At 40.5% G+C, this 18,800-nt stretch overlaps 1 protein-coding gene across 6 annotated transcripts in view; it reads right to left on the bottom strand.

Annotated features, from left to right (window-relative positions):
* LOC141416728 (uncharacterized) overlaps positions 1–17,962 on the bottom strand; it is a 30,505-nt gene extending 12,543 nt beyond the window's left edge. For 5 of the 6 annotated variants that reach the window (XM_074054014.1, XM_074054013.1, XM_074054021.1 and 2 more), the window contains exons 1-3: positions 17,519–17,962; positions 15,959–16,006; positions 15,452–15,594 (exon numbers count right to left, since the gene is read on the bottom strand). The gene's annotated coding sequence lies outside the window, so the exon portion shown is untranslated. The remainder of the gene's footprint in view (positions 1–15,451; positions 15,595–15,958; positions 16,007–17,518) is intronic. The other variant, XM_074054020.1, reaches the window with a different exon arrangement.
* Between the last annotated feature and the right edge of the window lie 838 nt (positions 17,963–18,800).

Here is an 18,800-nt window from a genome sequence, read left to right as displayed (position 1 = left end):
TGTCTTCATTTTGGTACAATTCTGGGAATATCTTCTCTCATAGTATTGTCAAAATAAAATTCCGGGCTCTGAATGCAGCTCTTTATTAGAGCACTTGCCTAGCAAGCATGAGGCCCCCGGTTCTACTCCAGCACAGTAAGTGAATAAGTAAACTAATAAACAAATCAGTAAATTAATTAATAAAGGAAGGTGTGCATCAAGGTAATTCCTTTCTCTTTATCTTGGAAGTCCCTGTTAGGGTGAACAAAAGGGGAAGGCATGTTTGGATTAGACCCCCACCCTTGCAGGCAGCTTACTAGAAACACCCCATCACTGACTGGAAGGACCACACCTAACCTCAAGGGAATGACAAATTCTCACTTCGCCAGGGGTCTGGAGCTGCTCAATCTTCCTAATTACTACTTATCTCCTCTAGCTTCTCCTAGCAAACATTAACGCAAGAAAATTTTTCCAACCCAGCAAAACTTCCCCTCCAGATCCTTCCCTATAACTACTCCAAGTCTGTAAGTGGCAGTGGGATTCTGGCCTTGGCTAGATACTCCCCTCTGAAGGGTTTCTTCTCAAATAAGCCCTGTGCTGGCATTTGAGCCATCTCCCACCTATCTGTTCTGTGCCTCTTTTAGTCTAACAGATGGTGCCAATACCTTGCACAGGGCTTATAGGCTCAGCTCTCAGCTCTGTACTCTTGCAACCTGGGAAGCAATGGACAAGTGGCAGCTTTTTCGGGTTCACTTCCAGACTCTGAGTAGAGGCTAAAGCCTTCCACCCCCCTCCCCTGATGCCTCTCCCTCTTTTTTTGTTGCTCGATCTCTTCCACTCTTTCCTTTCTTTCCTTTCTTTGATACAGGACTGGATTGTTGTTCCCTGGGTTTGTATTCTGGCACAGTCAGTGATTGAAGGCACCTCACAAGCAGTTAACAGTTAAAGGAAGTTCACACCAGACCAGGAGTTAAGAGTAAAGCAAGCACAAAATTTATTGAAAGGATAGCAAAGCACCCTAACAAGTGGTACTTAGTGAAAGAGCTAAGCCAAAGGATGACTGACATTCAAGAGCTTATATAGAGGCCAATTTAGGCACCCCTCCCCATTCTACTTTTGACACTGTGGCTATAATTGGCTATCTAATTAACTTCAGGTCAAGCCCAACATCTAATTGCCCCTCATCCTTATCAGACTGGATATTCCAAGAGGGTATGGTTAGTCCATCCTGTCCTTGAGGCTTATCACCTACACTTTATGACTACAGCTCATTATTCTAGTAAGACCCCTTTTTTGTTTGTCTTGGGAAAGTTTGCTCTGTTACTCTCCTTTTAAGGGTCTATATTTCATCCCTTTAGGTGTCTGCCTTTAGGAATGTTTTATCTTGTTTCCCTTTCTCTAGAGAGACTGAGAGACCAGTTTTGCACACAGGTATGGAAGCACAGCAGTTTTTCTTCCTAGGTAAGAGAAACAAGATAAAATCCTGAGTTCAAATCCCAGGACTGCTCCCACCCCAACAAAAAGAAAATAACTGCCAGTGTAGATTACTTTATAAAGCAAACCTAACCTTCCTAAATTGAAAGAGAAATAAATATAATCCATGATAAACAAAAACTAAAGCAATTCAGAAACACTAAACCAACATTATAGAAGATACTAAAAGAAAACCTACATACAGAACAGTAAGATAAACACAACCATGAAAATATGAGAAAAATAACCTCACCAGACCAATGGATGAATGAATGAGGAAGGGAGAAGAATAAAACACACCAAAAACAACAAAATGGCAAGCATTACTACATACCTTTCATAATGACTCTGAATATTGATGGTCTCGATCTCAATCTAAAGACACAGACTTGGGGTCTGGGTTAGTAAACAAAACCCAGAAAAGTCTCAAGATGGTAGATAGCTGAGGGACCCACAGATCCTGAGTGCCGTGATTTCAGAAAAATAATTCACAGTCATGGTAGCAAGGATTGGGTAACCCTGATTTTTTTTTTTTTTGCCAACTAACTTACTGCTGATACATAGGGTGTACATAAAGCTTAACCATCAACACTTAAAATAGCTTTTTACTGTACATACCAGCTTGGAAAGTCCTACCATGGGACCAGCACAGCTGCTGGTTCACCCACTGGAAAGCTGTTTTTTCATTTTTTTTTCTCTCTCTCTTGCTTCCTTTCTCCCACTTGGGAAAAGCAAAGACGTAATGCAGAGAACTGCAGAATGAATTGACCAAGCATCTGAGATGTCCTGGACCTGCCATATTGCATGAACACAGAACTTAAGACTTCTGCCTATCTGTGCCCTGCAGGAGCTGACCCAATTCCACTGGAGTGAATCTGCAACCCTGCCAGGTGAGTGTGACACATCACCTGCCCTCGAGGGAGCCATGTTGTCCAGTGCAGCTGGTGGGCAGATTAAACCACCCTGGATAAAATTGGTGGCCAAGTAAAGAGAAGGAACAATTCGATTCTGCCTAGCAGCAGGCAGGAATGCTGAGCTGACCTTGTCTGAGTGGTGGTGAAAACAACATCACATTTAACCACCTTGAAGAAACTGGTAGTGAACTGAAAAGTGATCAACCAAAAAGCTCAATTCTGGCTTGCACTGTGGGCAGAAGGGACTAGTGGCTGCTCACAAATCAGCTCCTGGTGGGACCACATTGGAGAAACCACCCACACCAGATGGCCCATCCCACCAAGGAAAACTTGGACCCAAACCCCTGAGCCAATTCCCCCCAAAACTGGCCAACAAGGAGGGACATCTATTGCCACACAGCCCAGTACACCAACCTTAAGAAGGGACAAAGACACTAAGAACACCCATGTCACATGTGTAAGCACCTGAGTCCAGAACTTTCAGCAAACTGATTTTTTTCTTTTTTACTTATTTCATTTTTAATTTTTGTTAGTTTCTTCATTTTTTTCTCTTTTACAATCTATTGTTACCCACTTTCCTCTTCCATTCTGTCCAAATATCAATTTGCTTTGCTCTCTCTTGCCCCATTTTCCTTTCTCTCCCCCAATTTTTTCTTCTCTTTTCTTCTATTCTCTCTTCCATTTTCTCCTTTCCTTCCTCTCTTCCCCCTTCTTTCCCCCCACTGTCCCTACCTCCTCCACACTTACCACTTACTGAATAGTCTACTATATCAACTTTATGTGTTACCCTTATCCTTCCTATCGCCCTGCATGCAAACCCTGACAATAGCATCTTCCCACTAAATAACTGAATTACACCTTCACACACATCAGGGCCCCATTACCCTGCAGCACCCACACCTCCCACCTCTGCTGCCCCTCATCCACATTCTACCTCTCTGCCCCCTCTTCTAGTGCCATCTTTTCAAGTACCCAACTACTCATCTCTACCCAAATAACTTATCATCCCCATACCCACTGTTGATAGACAATATCACCAAGGGGTTTCTTATATATTATGTAAATAACTGGATTGGCAATAAATTTGTGAATTCGTTATTGCCTAGTTATACCTTCAGGTCAGAGAACAGAAATATTACAACAACCTAGCTAACAACTAATCTAGTCAGAGCATAGAAATTAAGTCAAAGGAAAGAAAACAAGTGACTAAAACCCTTCAACTAACTAATCAACAGCACATTTGCAAAGCACAAAGTAGAAACATGGGGAGAAGAAGAAGGCAGGGGAATACAGCTTCTCAAAAGGCCAACATTAACATAACAGAAGATTGGATGAAAAGTGAAGAAGCTGAATCCACAGTTACTGTCCTCAGAAAAATGATAAGAATGTTCAATGAGCTTGAGGAGGAGCTTAAAGAAAACATGCAAAAACAGCTCAATGAATATCAAGAGAACACAGAAAAAAAAAAACCTTGAGAAGGCACAGAAGCAAAGATGATTTCAAAAACTCCAAAATAAAACAAAGGAGACTATTTTAAAAAAGAGGTGTATGAAATAAAGAAGGCAACACAAGATATGAAAGAGGAGTATAGCAAAGATATGGAAAGTCACAGCAAAAAGAAAAAAAATCAAACAGGAATCCTGGAAATAAAAAGTCCATAAAATCCACTAAAAAATACAATTGAAAGCAATTCCTACAGACTGGAGCAAGTGGAGGACAGAATTTCAAGGCTTGAAGACAAAATAGACACGTATGAAAAACACAGAAGAATCCTTGGGCAAAAGACTCAAGAGTCACTAACGGAATATGCAGGAACTCTGCAATTCCATCAAAAGACCAAACCTGTGACTCATGGGCATTGAAGGAGAAGAGGTCCAAGCCAAAGGTATGTGTAATATATTCAATAAAATAATAGCAGAAATTTTCCCAAATTGCAAGAAAGAGATGTACATTCAGATAAGGGAAGCCTCCATGACACCTAACAGACATGACCAAACCGGAACTTCTCCATAGCATATTACAGTGAGAACAATTAGCACAGAAAACAAGGAAAGAATACTGAAGGCTGTAAAAGAGAAAAATCAAATAACATGTAATGGTAAATCCATCAAAATAGCAATATATTTCTCAACAGAAACTATAAAAGCAAGAAGGTCATGAAATGTTGTATTTTGAGCACTGAAAGAAAACAATTTCAGCCTTAGGATACTTTACCCAGTAAAGCTATTATTCAAAATTGAAGAAGGAATAAAAAAATCCTCCAGGATAAACAGAAGCTGAAATAATACATGACCACTAAACCACCACTACAAAATCTTATACACAGAAGTTGAAAACAAACATAGGCATAAAAGGATGGGAATTACTAAACCTCAAGCAAAGACCAGGCAAGTAATCAGAGAGTAGCATAGGATTAGTTACACACACAAAAACCTTTACACAACAAAAACAACTAAATAGCAGGAATCACCACATACCTTACAGTACTAACACTGAGTGTTAATGGATTCAAAGCCCTCATCAAAAGATACCAACTGGCAAACTGAATTAAAAAAGGAAGACCCAAGCTGGGTATCAGTGACTCACACCTGCAATCCTAGCTACTCAGGAGGCAGAGATCAAAAAGATCATGGTTTGAAGCCATCGCTGGGCAAATAGTGAGAACCTATCTTGAAAAAACCTTCACAAAAAGGGCTAGTGAGTGGCTCAAGGTGTGGTACTGGAGTTCAAACCCCAGCACTGCCAAAAAAGGAAGACCCAAGAATCTGTTACAGACAGAAACAAACATTGTCCCCCCCAAAACAGGCAGGAGGAGTAGCAATACTTTTATCAGATAAAGTACACTTCAAACCTAAATTATTCAGAAGAGACAAAGAAGGTCATTTCATAGTAATAAAAGGATCAATAAAACAAGAGGAAATAACAATTATTAACTTAAATGCACACAATGTCAGTGCACCCAAATCCATTAAACATATACTTCTGTACATAAAAACACAGATAGATCCCAACACAGTGGTGATGGGAGACTTCAATATGCCTCTACCACCAATAGATATGTCATCCAGATGAAAAAATCAACAAAGAAACTCTAGAATTGAATAACACCATAGATCTAATAGACCTGACAGGTAGCTACAGAGTATTACATCCTGCAACAGCACAATATACATTCTTCTCAGCAAGCAATGGAACCTTCTCCAAAATAGATCATATTTTAGGTCACAAAGCAAGTCTTAACAAATGTAAGAAAACTGAACAACATTTGTCACAGAGATGGAAAAATCAAACTTAAAGTTCATTTGGAAGGCCAAAAGACAACAAATACCCAAGGCAATACTAAGCAAAAAGAGCAATGCTGAAGGTATCACAATACCCAACTTCACACTATACTATAGAGCCATAGCAATAAAAACAGCATGGTACTGGCACAAAAATAGACTTGAAGATCAGTGGAACAGAATAGAAGACCCAGATGTGAATCCACACAGCTACATCCACCAGATTTTTGACAAAGGCACTGAAAATATATGATGGAGAAAAGACATTTAACAAATGCTTCTGGGGGAAAACTGGATATCTGCATGCAGAAAACTGAAACTTGATTCATGTCTGTTACTCTATACAAGTATTAATTCAAAATGGATTAAGGACCTTAATATAAGACCTGAAACTTTGAAGCTAGTGCAGGAACGATCAGTGAATATACTGGACTTAATAGGCAAAGGCAGTTCTTCAGCAGGACTCAAATGTCTCAGCAACTAACAGAAAGGATTGAGAAATGGGACTACGTGAAATTAAAAATTTTCTGCACAACAAAAGAAATGGTCTCTAAAGTAAACAGGCTGCTCACAGAGAGGGAGAAAATCTTTGCCAGCTATACATCAGACAAGGGACAGATAACCAGAATATGCAGGGAGCTCAAAAAACTAAACTCCTAAAAATTCAATGACCCAATGAAGAAATGGGCAAAAGAACTGAATAGAGCTTTCTCAAAGGAAGAAGTCTAGATTTTTTTTAAAACACACACACAGTAAGAAATGCTCAACATCCCTGGCCATAAAGGAAATGCAAATCATAACTGCATTAAGATTCTACCTCATGCTTGTTGATGGCTACCATCAACAACACAAACAACAACAAATGTTGGTGAGGATAAGGAGAAAAATGAACCTTCATACACTGATGGGGGAAAGTAAATTAGTCCAGTCACTGTGGAAAACAGTATGGAGGTTCCTCTAAAACTTAAAAAATAGAACTGCCATATGATTCAGCAATTCCATTCCTAGAGATATACCTGAAGGAATGAGTGTCAGGTTACAACAAAGGCACTTGCACACACGTTTACTGCAGCATTATTCACAATAGCTAAGCTATAGAAACAGCGATCATGCCCCACTATTGATGAATGGATCAAGAAAATGTGGTATTTATATTCAATGGAATTTTATTCGGCCACAAAGAAGAATGAAATTTTGTTGTTTGCATGTAAATGGATGGAACTGGAGAACATCATCTAAAGTGAAGTTAGCCAGGCTGAGAGGCCAAAAGCCTCATGTTTTCTCTCATATGTGGAATATAAAACTATTACAAATGCATCAATATTATAAAAAATACAACAGGGAAGTCACATATGAAAGGAGAGGTCACATATGAGAGGACAAGGGTAAAAGAAGGAAGTTAACTTGAATATGGTTAATGTACTCTTGATACATGAATAAATATAGAACTTTTAAACTGGTTGAAACAACCATAAGAAAGGGACTAAAGTAGAAAGAAGAAAAATGGAAGAGATGAACCCAATTGGCCTATAATAAATATATACATGCAAACTCCACATGTAGCTATCTTAAACAAGCAAAAAATGTCATGTTTTTTGTCTTTTGCAAAATCAGAGACCAGGAGAGTGGAACAAGTCCTGCCTAGGGGGAGCTAATATCAGTGGGAGGGGAGAATAGGTGGGGAAAGGGTATAGGAAGGTGAATATGGGACAAATACTGTGTACACATGAATGTAAACAGAAAAAAAGATAACTGTTGAAACTATTCCAGGAAAGGGGGTGGGAGGCATAAAAGAGAATGGTGTTATGGGTGAATTCAAATATGATATACTTGATATATTGTAAAAACCTGGAGAGATGCTGGAAATACACCTTACAGGAAAAAACACCGAGAAGAGGCAAAACTTTGACTCCTCCACACCTCCAGCCTGCACATAGCATCTCCACTCCACGTTAAATGGAGAAACCAGGAGGGCTCCCAGGCCACCACCAGACGCCAGCGCCCAGACGGCTTGGGAAGATGCGGACCACAAGGTGAGCTAAGCGGTATGCGGTACTTCCACAGACAACCCTGGGCCAGATCAGCATAGCCCCCTGGACAGACCGACCCCCACCCAGGGAAAAAAGAAAAGAAAAACTGAATAATAAGCAATAACAACAAAAAAGACATGTAGCAAAGAGGGCGGGGTGCCCTGAGTGCCAAAAGGGGGGAGGGGAAATCCCTCACAATAAGCTGGCTGCAGAAGGCAGGAGCAGTGGCACACTCCCAGCAATCAGGAGTGGGAAAGCTTGTGAAAGCTGCAGTGGGAGGAAAACTCCACAGGAGAGGGGGGAAGACCCACTTCCCACGTGAACTGTAAATAAACATGCAGGCCTGAGAAAGTGGGTGCAGTGTCACCTCCCCCAGTGTGTTTGGAAAAGGGAAAGCTTGTAGCAGTGGCTCGTGCACAGGAGAACACTGAGTAAACAAAGCCTGAGGGGCCAGGTGAGTGCTAAGCTCACTCCTGAGATCTGCATAAATAAAGCTTCCAGCAACAGCAGGCTGACAGCAGCGGGCAGATGAGCCACAGCCTCAGATAGTCATTCACAGAACTGTCTCCAGACTCCTTTTTTTCTTTTTTCCTTTGATGAAACAACAACCGAACTACACCTGCATGCTGAAAAACCTACTGAAACTGTATTGCATTTTAACTTGGGACACTTTGTGGTGTTTTTCTGTTTGTTTGTTTTGTGTTGTTTTGTTTGGTTTGGTTTGGTTTTTTTTCCCATTTGATGAGACAACTACAGAAACTACTTCTGAGACAACACATCCAGGATTGGAGGCTGAGGGACAAACACCAAAAGTATTAAGACTGAAACTTTATTGCATTTAACTTGGAGATCTTTATTTTTTTATTTTTTATTTAATTTATTTTATTATTTTTTTCATTTTTTTTCCAATCCTCTCTCTGTCTCTCTAATGCCTGTTCAGCTTACCATTGATTAGTACACTATCTCTCCCTGTTTATATCTTTGAAACCTTTTTGTTTGTTTCTTTGTTTGTTTTTCTACTTGTTTGTTTGTTGTTCCCTTTTTCTTTAACTTCTTTCCTTCCCATCTCCTCTCACCCTTCCATTCTAAATATCACCATTGTTATTATTACAAGCTAGAAAATACTTAATGGCACACAGTACAGGGACAATAACAACACCAAGGGCAATGACAGGAAGACAGAAAAAACAGGGAAACCAGTTTCCCACAGCAAAAAATTAGTACAGGAACCAGACGGAAATGAAGAAAACAGATATTCAGATCCAGACTCCAACAAAATGAAGATAAACTATGCCAAAGAACACAATGAAGCCCGCAAGAATAATCTAAAAGCAGAAATACTACAGGTACTCAATGAGAATTTTATAGAGATGATACTCAATATGGTCAACCAAAATGTACAGGAGACACTCAAGAAATTCCAAGACAACAAAAATAGAGAATTTGAAAAAGTACAAGAACAAATAAAAGAAACCATAGAAGCACTGTATAAACACCAAAGTGAAACAAAGAACAAAATTAACAAAGAAATAAATGAACTCAGGTCAAAAATTGACAACATTAAAGAGGAAAGGACTCAGGATATGGAAAACCTCAGAAAAAAGAACGAAACACAATTGCAAAACAAAATGGAAGGCCAATCCAGAAGAACAGAACAAAAGACAGACTCTCAGAATTCGAAGATGAAAGGGTAATTAAAGGAAAACCTGAAGAACTATTAGTTAAAAAAATCAAAACCAGTGAAAAAAAATGCAAGAACTCACTGACTCCATCAAAAGACCAAACCTGAGAATCATGGGCATTGAAGGAGAAGAGGTGCAAGCAAAGGGAATGCATAATATATTCAACAAAATAATAACAGAAAATTTCCCAAATCTAGAGAAATCTATTCCCATACACATGTAAGAGGCCTCCAGAAAACCAAACAGACAAGACCAAAATAGATCTACCCAACGGCATATTATCACTAAAACAACAAATACTGAGTCTGGAGAAAGAATACTGAAGGCTGTAAGAGAGAAAAAACAAATAACATACAAAGGTAAACCCATCAAAATTACAGCAGACTTCTCAACAGAAACATTAAAAGCAAGAAGAGCGTGGGGTGAGATATTCTGGGCACTGAATGAAAATAACTTCAATCCAAGGATACTCTACCCGCAAAACTATCATTCAAAATAGATGGAGCATTAAAAGTCTTCCATGAGATTAGATTCCAAGATGGCGGCTAGAGGTAGGAAGCAGAAAGCGAGCCTTCTATAGTGAAATCTTGGAGAGACGCCGGAGACACACTTTGCAGGCATAATCACTGAGAAAAGGCATAAATTTGACCCCTCCACATCTCCAGCCAGTGCAGAGAATCTCCACCTCACGTTAAATGGAGAAACGAGGAGGGCCCCCGGGCCGCCAGTGGCCGGTGCCCAGACAGCTTGGGAAGACGCAGACCAGGTGAGCTTCATGGTACCGCGGTACTCCCACAGACAAGCCTGGGCCAGAGCAGCATAGCCCCCTGGACAGACTGACCTCCACCTGGGGAAAAAAAGAGAAACTGAGTAATAAGCAATAAGAACAAATAAGACACACGGGAAAGAGGGTGGGGCACCCTGAGTGCCAAAGATTGGGGGAAAGGAATCCTTCCTGGAACTGTAAATAAACAAGCCGGGCAGGCCAGAGAGCCTCTGGCGGGAGCGGGGCGCGCACCCAGCAACCAGGATTGGGAAAGCATGTGAGAGTGGCGGAAGGAGGAAAACGCCACAGGAGAGAGGGAAGACCCACTTCCCACGTGAGCTGTAAACAAACATGGCGGCCAGCAGGAGCAGCAGCACCGCCCAGTAATCAGGAGCAGGAAAGCTTGTGAAAGTGGCGGTGGGAGGAAAACTGCATAGGAGAGGGAGGAAGACCCACCTCCCACATGAACTGCAAATAAACACGCAGGCCTGACAACACGGGTGCAGTGTCACCTTTCCCAGTGCTTGGAAAGGGGAAAGCCTGTAGCAGAGGCTCCCGCACAGGAGAACTCTGAACAAACAAAGCCTGTGGGACCAAGTGAGTGCTAAGTTCACCCCAGAGATTGGCATAAATAATGTCGCCAGCAACAGCAGGCTGAGAGCAGCAGGCAGGCAAGCCACAGTTGCAGAAATCATTCTCAGAACTGTCTCCAGACTCTTTTTTTTTTTTCTTTTTCTCCCTACCTTTGATGAGAGAACAACCGAATTACACCTGCAAGCTGAAAAACTTACTGAAACTGTATTGTATTTGAACTTGGGACACTTGGTGGGGCTTTGTGTGTGTGTGTGTGTGTGTGTGTGTGTGTGTGTGTGTGTGTGTGTGGTTTTGTTCTACTTTATGCATCCCCTTTGATGAGACAACTACAGAACAACATCTGAGGCACCATCTCCAGGATTGGAAACTGAGTTGGACACCTAAATTATTAAGACTGAAACTGCATTGCATATAAATTTGGAAGTTTTTTTATTTTTTTTTATTTTCCATTTTCCATTTTATTTTAATTCATTTTTATATATAGATATTTCTTTCATTTACTTATTTTTTAATTTTTTTTATCTTTGATTTTCAATCCTCTCTCTGTCTCTCTAATGTCTGTTCAGTTTACTGTCAATTAGTACACTAACACTCCCTGTTTATGACTTTGAAACTTTCTTATCTGAAAACTTGTTCTGCTTTCTCCCTCTTGTCTGTGTATTTGTTTTCCCCTTTTCTTTAACTTCTTGCTTTCCAGCTCAGCTCACCCTTCCATTCTAAATATTACCATTGTTATTATTACAAGTTAGAAAATACTTAATTGCACACAGTACAGGGACAGTAACAACACCAAAGACAATGACGGAAAGACAGAAAAAACAGGGAAACCAGTTTCCCCACAGCAAAAAATTAGTACAGGAACCAGAGGGGAATGAAGAGAACAGACTCAGATCCAGACTCCAACAAAATGAAGATAAACTATGCCAAAGGACCAAATGAAGCCCAGAAGAATAATTTAAAAGAAGACATACTACAAGTACTCATTGAGAATTTTATAGAGATGATACTGGATAGGGTCAACCAAAATGTACAGGAGACACTCAAGAAATTCCAAGACAACAAAAATATAGAATTTGAAAGAGCAAAAGAAGAAATAAAGGAAACCATAGAAGCACCAAAGTGAAAGAGAGAACACAAAGAATAAACAGATAAATGAACTCAGGACAAAAATAGACAACATTAAAGAGGAAAACTGCCAGGATATGGAAAACCTCAGAAAAAAGAACGAAACAGAACTGCAAAACAAAACGGAAGGCCAATCCAGCAGAATAGAACAAACAGAAGACAGAATCTCAGAACTTGAAAATGAAATGGTAATTAAAGGAAAAACCAAAGAACTATTAATTAAACAACTCAAGACCTGTGAAAAGAAAATGCAAGAACTCACTGACTCCATCAAAAGACCAAACTTGAGAATCATGGGCATCGAAGAAGGAGAAGAGGTGCAAGCGAAGGGAATGCGTAATCTATTCAACAAAATAATAACGGAAAATTTCCCAAATCTAGAGAAAGATATTCCCATACAGATGCAAAAGGCCTCCAGGACACCAAACAGACCAGATCAAAATAGAACTACTCCACGACATATCATCATTAAAACAACAAGTTCAGAAACTAAGGAAAGAATATTGAAGGCTGTAAGAGAGAAAAAACAAGTAACATACAAAGGTAAACCCATCAAAATCACAGCAGACTTCTCAACAGAAACATTAAAAGCAAGAAGAGCGTGGGGTGAGATCTTCCGGGCACTGAATGAAAATAACTTCAACCCCAGGATACTCTACCCAGCAAAGCTATCATTCAAAATAGATGGAGCAATAAAAGTCTTCCATGATAAGCAGAAACTAAAACAATATGTAACCACAAAGCCACCACTACAAAAGATTCTGCAAGGGATTCTGCACACAGAAAGTGATACCCAACTTAAACATGAAAAGGCAGGCAGCACCAAACTACAGGAAAAGAAAAAGCAAGACAGTAGAGAGTAACATCAACTTAGGTATACACAATCGAACCTTCAAACAACTAAGACAACTAAATGGCAGGAATCACCACACACCTATCAGTACTAATGCTTAATGTTAACGGACTTAATTCACCCATCAAAAGGCACCACTTGACAAAATGGATTGAAAAGAAAGATTCAACAATTTGTTGCTTACAGGAGACCCATCTCACCGACAGAAATAAGCGTAGGCTGAGGATGAAAGGCTGGAAGAAGATTTACCAAGCCAATGGCCCCCAAAAACAGGCAGGAGTAGCAATACTTATCTCTGACAAAGTAGACTTCAAACCTACATTGATCAAACAAGATAAAGAAGGACATTCCATACTAATAAAAGGGGAAATAGACCAAAAGGAAATAATAATCATCAATCTGTATGCACCCAATGTCAACGCACCCAATTTCATCAAACATACCCTGAAAGACCTAAAAGCATATATAAACGCCAACACAGTGGTTGTGGGAGACTTTAACATCCATTATCATCAATAGATAGGTCATCCAAACAAAAAATCAATAAAGAAATTCTAGATCTAAAATATACAATAGATCAAATGGATCTACTTGATGTCTACAGAGCATTTCATCCAACTTCTACACAATATACATTCTTCTCAGCAGCCCATGGAACCTTCTCCAAAATAGATCATACCCTAGTGCACAAAGCAAGCCTCAGCAAATATAAGAAAATAGAAATTATACCATGCATTCTATCTGATCACAATGCAATAAAACTAGAACTCAACAACAAAAGTAAAGACAAAAAACATGCACAAGATAAAAGCAAGAGCACACAAGGGAGATGTGAGGATAGGTAAGACACCTAAAAAATTAGCTAGCATTTGTTGCCCTCAACGCAGAGAAACTAATGCAGATACCTTAAAAGCAACTGAGGCCGATAGGAAAAGGGGACCAGGAACTAGAGAAAAGGTTAGATCAAAAAGAATTAACCTAGAAGGTAACACCCACGCACAGGAAATTAATGTGAGTCAATGCCCTATATAGCTATCCTTATCTCAACCAGCAAAAACCCTTGTTCCTTCCTATTATTGCTTGTACTCTCTCTTCAACAAAATTAGAAATAAGGGCAAAATAGTTTCTGCTGGGTATTGAGGGGGTGGGGGGAGAGGGGGGGTGGAGTAAGGGAGGGGTGGGGGAGAAAAACCCAAAAATTATATGTAAATATGAATTTTAAAAATAATTTAAATAAATAAATAAATAAATTTTAAAAAGTTAAAAAAAATAACTGTTTACCATCCTACATTTGTAAGAATAGCCAGGACCCAGGGGCTCATTCCTATAAAACGTGGCTACTTAGGAGACTGCGATTTGGAAATTGAGGTTCAAAATTAACCCAGGGAAAGAGTTCCAAGAAGACTGGCCACTTTGAAAACAGAAAGCCCTTAGTTCCAACAGCTGTCCCACAAAAAAAAAAAACCTAAAATTATTAAGAAGTCATGCAACTCAATGGCACAAAGAACCAAATTGAAAACTCAATAATATAACTGAAAAGTAAACATGCATATAGAAAAGAGTGCTCAGCCTCGCTAATCATGAGGCAAATGTCCATCACTCCATGAAACACCACCTCACATCCATTAAAGTGACTTTTCACAAAAAGCCAAAAGAATGCTGGGAGTGTGTAGGAAAAGCAGAACCCTCATGCACAGTTGATGGAAAGGCAGATTGTTTAATCCTTAGGGAAAACAGAATCAAACACATTAAAACAGAACTGCCAGAGAACGTAGCAATTCTCTTACTGGCTATAGCCCAAAGGCAAGTGAATCACCTCATGACGACATCAGCACTTCCGTGTTCACTGCAGCATCATTCACAACAGCTAAGATAAGGAAACAACCTGAGCGTCATTGATGATGAATGGAGGGAAATGTCACATACACACACACACACACACACACACACACACACACACACACACACACACACACTGCAGTATTATTCATACTTAAAACAAGAAATTCTGGCCCAGTGTGGTAGCTACACATAGAACCCTGGAATCCCAGCACTCAGAAGGCTGAGGCAGTAGACTCACTACTACCTGGCCAGCCTGAACTAAAATACAAGATCCTGTCAAAAATTAAAAAAAAAGGAAAGAATAAAGAAAAGCCTATTGATTGGCACAACATGGATGAAACTGGAGGATATTAGGTAACTGAAAGTAGCTATACACAGAAACAAATATTATAGAATTTAACTGTCATGTGAAATCAAATGAAACAATGCTTCACAGGACCAGAGTTTGGAGACAATTTATACAAAAATGATTACAATTTCCTGATGAGCTAGGAACATGCCTGGTTTATTCAACAAAATATTCCTTGTCAACAGGAAAATGCTCATGGGCAGGAATCCCACCTTCTCTGGGCTGGCAGTGTGCACAGTGGTACAGCACTTGTCCACCTTGCCTGAGGGCTGGGTTCAAACTCCAGAACAACAACAGAAAGGAAAATAAAATTTCAAACAGGAAGTTGGGGAGCAGTACACTCATACTCAGATTAATGAGCCTGCACAGGGTCCTGGGTTCTACCCTAGAAGATAAAAAGAAAAGTCTGGATGAAGGTGTGGCTCAATCAGTAAGCTGTCTGCCTTGCAAGCTCAAAGCTATGAGTTCAAACCCAAGTGACACTAAACAAGTGAGTAAATATTAAAGAAAGAAAATAGGACATGGTTTCCCCTGGAGTAAGTGGAGGATGTCCTCATTCTTACCTACACAGGCCAGGTTCCTAAAGATCTCCCACATCACATCTTTATAGTGCCTTCTGAGAAGCATCCAACAACGCCCACTCCTCCGGTGTGAAGGTCACGGTCACATCCTCAAAGGTCACTGAGTGCTCAAAGATCCCAAGCACCTTTATGGGGAAAGGGTGGGACAGATGCCTGGGTCCATACTCAATTCATGAAAAATTCACATGATTCTGTACTCTCTACATGTTTATCCTAAATAAATGAAAGTGCTAATCACAATTCTAATTCTGTGTTCACAATCACTTCCTCATAAATGACCAGGAACAAGAACATACAGAATGGATGTGAATAGTTTTACTGTGAGACCACCATCTGAACAAAGGAGGCAGGAGTGGTGGTGTACAATTTTAGTCCCAGCTTCACAAGAGACACAGGCAGTAGGATTTCAGTCCAAGGCCAATCCACAAGACCCTATAAAAATAACCAAAAGCAAAAAAGAGCTGAGGGCATTCCTCAAGTAGTACATACCTTGCATAGCAAGCCACAGCTCAAACTCCAGAACCATCATCACAAAATCTAAAAAAGAAGAGAAAGTGTATTATTACATTCGATCACACAAATGACAGACCAGAAGACAGGCAGAAGTCATTACACCTACTCCTGATTGACTATAAATAATTAAGAGAAATCATTTGCAGCTGCCTGAGTGAAAATATTCCTCCCAGAAGTATTAATTTTGACTTCTGGGTGGAATATTTATCACACACTCAGGTTGTCTTTTCTCTCTATGTCCCACTATACACTTCAAAGAAACAATTGAGAAGAAGGAGCTCAGGCATGAAAGAGAAAGCAAAACAATTCACACCTCCCAAAACCTCTATGCTCCTAAGAATTCAGGCTGCAACGCACCAATTTTCAGCATACAGACACACCTAGCAGTAAGATATGCGAGAGAAGAGCTCTTTCTGGCACACCCAAAACAGAGTATCCTAGGACCCTGGGAAACAGGCTAGACACTACATTCCCTGAGAGAATTCATGGAGATCCTCAATCATTCAATGTAGAATTTGTCCATGATAATAAAATGTCTACAGTTCTGTTCTCCAAAAGATATTCATGAAACCTCCTCCAATCTCAAAAGGAAATCAATTCTGACCAGCCATCAGATGACATTACACTGGCTAATGACATAGAAAATGAAGATAACAAGAGGCAAAGTTAAAAGAACACTGTGTCGTGAACACATGCTGTCAGTATTAGGAATACTAAAAATAACACATCTATGTGTTCACATCTATGATCTAGCTATTTGGAGGGCTGAGATCATGAGTATTACAGTTCAAAGCCAGCCTGGGAAAATTGTTCATGAGGCCCCAACTCCACCAATAGCAGAGCAGGGTGGTGTACACCTGTCATCTCAGGCTACACAAGAGGGTGAGATCAGGAGCATTGTGATTCAAGGGCATATTAGACAAAAAACTTTGGGAGATCCTACCTCAAAAGAAAAAACCTGGACACAGTGGTTTGTACCTGCCATCCCAGGAATGGGGCAGAACATAAAACAGGAGGATCACAGTTCAGGAGGGACTGGGCAAAAACCCCATCTGCAAAACAACCAGAGCCAAAGGGGCTGGAGGCCAAGCTCAAGTGATAGAACTGAGTTCAAATCAAGTATAGTATGTGTAAAAATACACACACACACTCATCAATGGTAAGTCTGTCTACTGGGAATCTAGAGAAAAGTCAAGGAGGCAGTTATCATGATATTACAACTCCAACAACTGCCCAAGGCTCAGTTATCAGCCATTGATGATTCCAAGGATGCTTATATTGAAGGTGGAGTTAGCACCACACTGGACAGGTGAAGCACTCAGTTCCACAAGTCTTCAGGTATGAATCAAATGCAGAATCGAGGCTATCTACCTAAATGTCCAGTAAACTACATATTTGGGGTTCCCATATACCCTTCAAGAACAATGGTTCCATAGAATTTTACTCAGAACTCTGAGGAGGGCTTAGTATTATCAATTTACAACAAACACAACAAAGAATAAAACTCAGAATCACCCAAATGGAAGACTTGCATACCAGAGAGCAGGGCCAGGGCACAGAGTTTGTCTGTCCTTCCAGATCAGCCTCCTCCAGGTAAGACTTCTGTAGAACCTGCTACAGTGTCTACACCCACACTTCTTGCTGGCAGTCTGTTATGCAGAAGGCTTCTTTCCTTAAATCCCGGCAATCATCCTCTGCTGGTTGGAGAAATGCCTCAAAGTGAAAAGATGAGCAAAACTGTACTTCTGAAGATGGCCCAGGAAGCACAAGAGAAATTTCTGTCCTGTGTGGGAACAGGAACTAAATCTCAAAGAGGAACTAACACTGCTGCTGTCCTTATGGCCAGAAAACTACTGATGCGTATTACTCACATCCAAAAGGAAGGGTCATGGGGTTGAGTGTATGTGGAAAGTGGCAAGCAGGTCACATGACTACGTGTCAGTTACTAGGGACACTTGGAATCTGAGCTGACTTCTAGTTCTTGAGAAACCAAATACATCTGATGCTAGTTTACAAGAGGAGGGCCAAGGGAACAGTGAAAGGCTCTCACATGCCATCTACTGATAATCAGCTCTAACATGGGAGCCACTGTATCTGACTTTCTATATTCAACACAGAAAACAGCCCCATGGCAACACCATTTCATTTGCTTTTGTGGAGTTGGGGATCAAACACAGAGCCTTGCCCATGCTAAGCAAGAGCTCCACCACTAAGCTACATCCCCAGCACAACCACCAGCCTAGTAACATTAAACTAAGGAGTCTAAGTTGAAACTATTCTAAGCATAACAGCCAAGATTTTATAACTGCACATTATTCTTCTAAATTCCACTTCTTCGGATGTGGATGTGGCTCAATGATGCAATGCTTGCCTGTTCGTTCAACAAGCCTGCTACACGTGCCTGAAGCAAGAAGACCACACAGATACCCCTATCCTTAGGAGATCTCGACACCCCCATTCAGCAGGAAATACAGCACCCCGTTCCCTTTCATATATATATGAAAGGCAGGAATGTTAGATTGAACAAAAGGAAAACTATGTCAGAATCACATCCCCCACCCTTGCAGGCAGCTTATTAGAAACACCCCACCACTAACCGAAAACACCACACCTAACCTCAAAGGAATGACAGACTCTCACCTCACCAGGGGTCCCCGGAGCTGCAATCTACCTAATTACCACTTACCTCCTCTACTTCCCCTAGCAGTCATTAACTCTGGAAAAATTTTCCTGTCCAGCAAATCTTCCCACCATATGCCTCTCCTATATCTACTCCAAATATGTAAGCAGCAGTAGAGTTCTGGCCTTGGCTAGGTAC

Source organism: Castor canadensis, chromosome 14 (genome assembly GCF_047511655.1).
Source record: "Castor canadensis chromosome 14, mCasCan1.hap1v2, whole genome shotgun sequence".
NCBI classification, from domain to species: Eukaryota; Metazoa; Chordata; class Mammalia; order Rodentia; family Castoridae; genus Castor; species Castor canadensis.
Note: the sequence above shows the minus strand (reverse complement) of the source record. Positions and strands in the feature narration are given on the sequence as shown.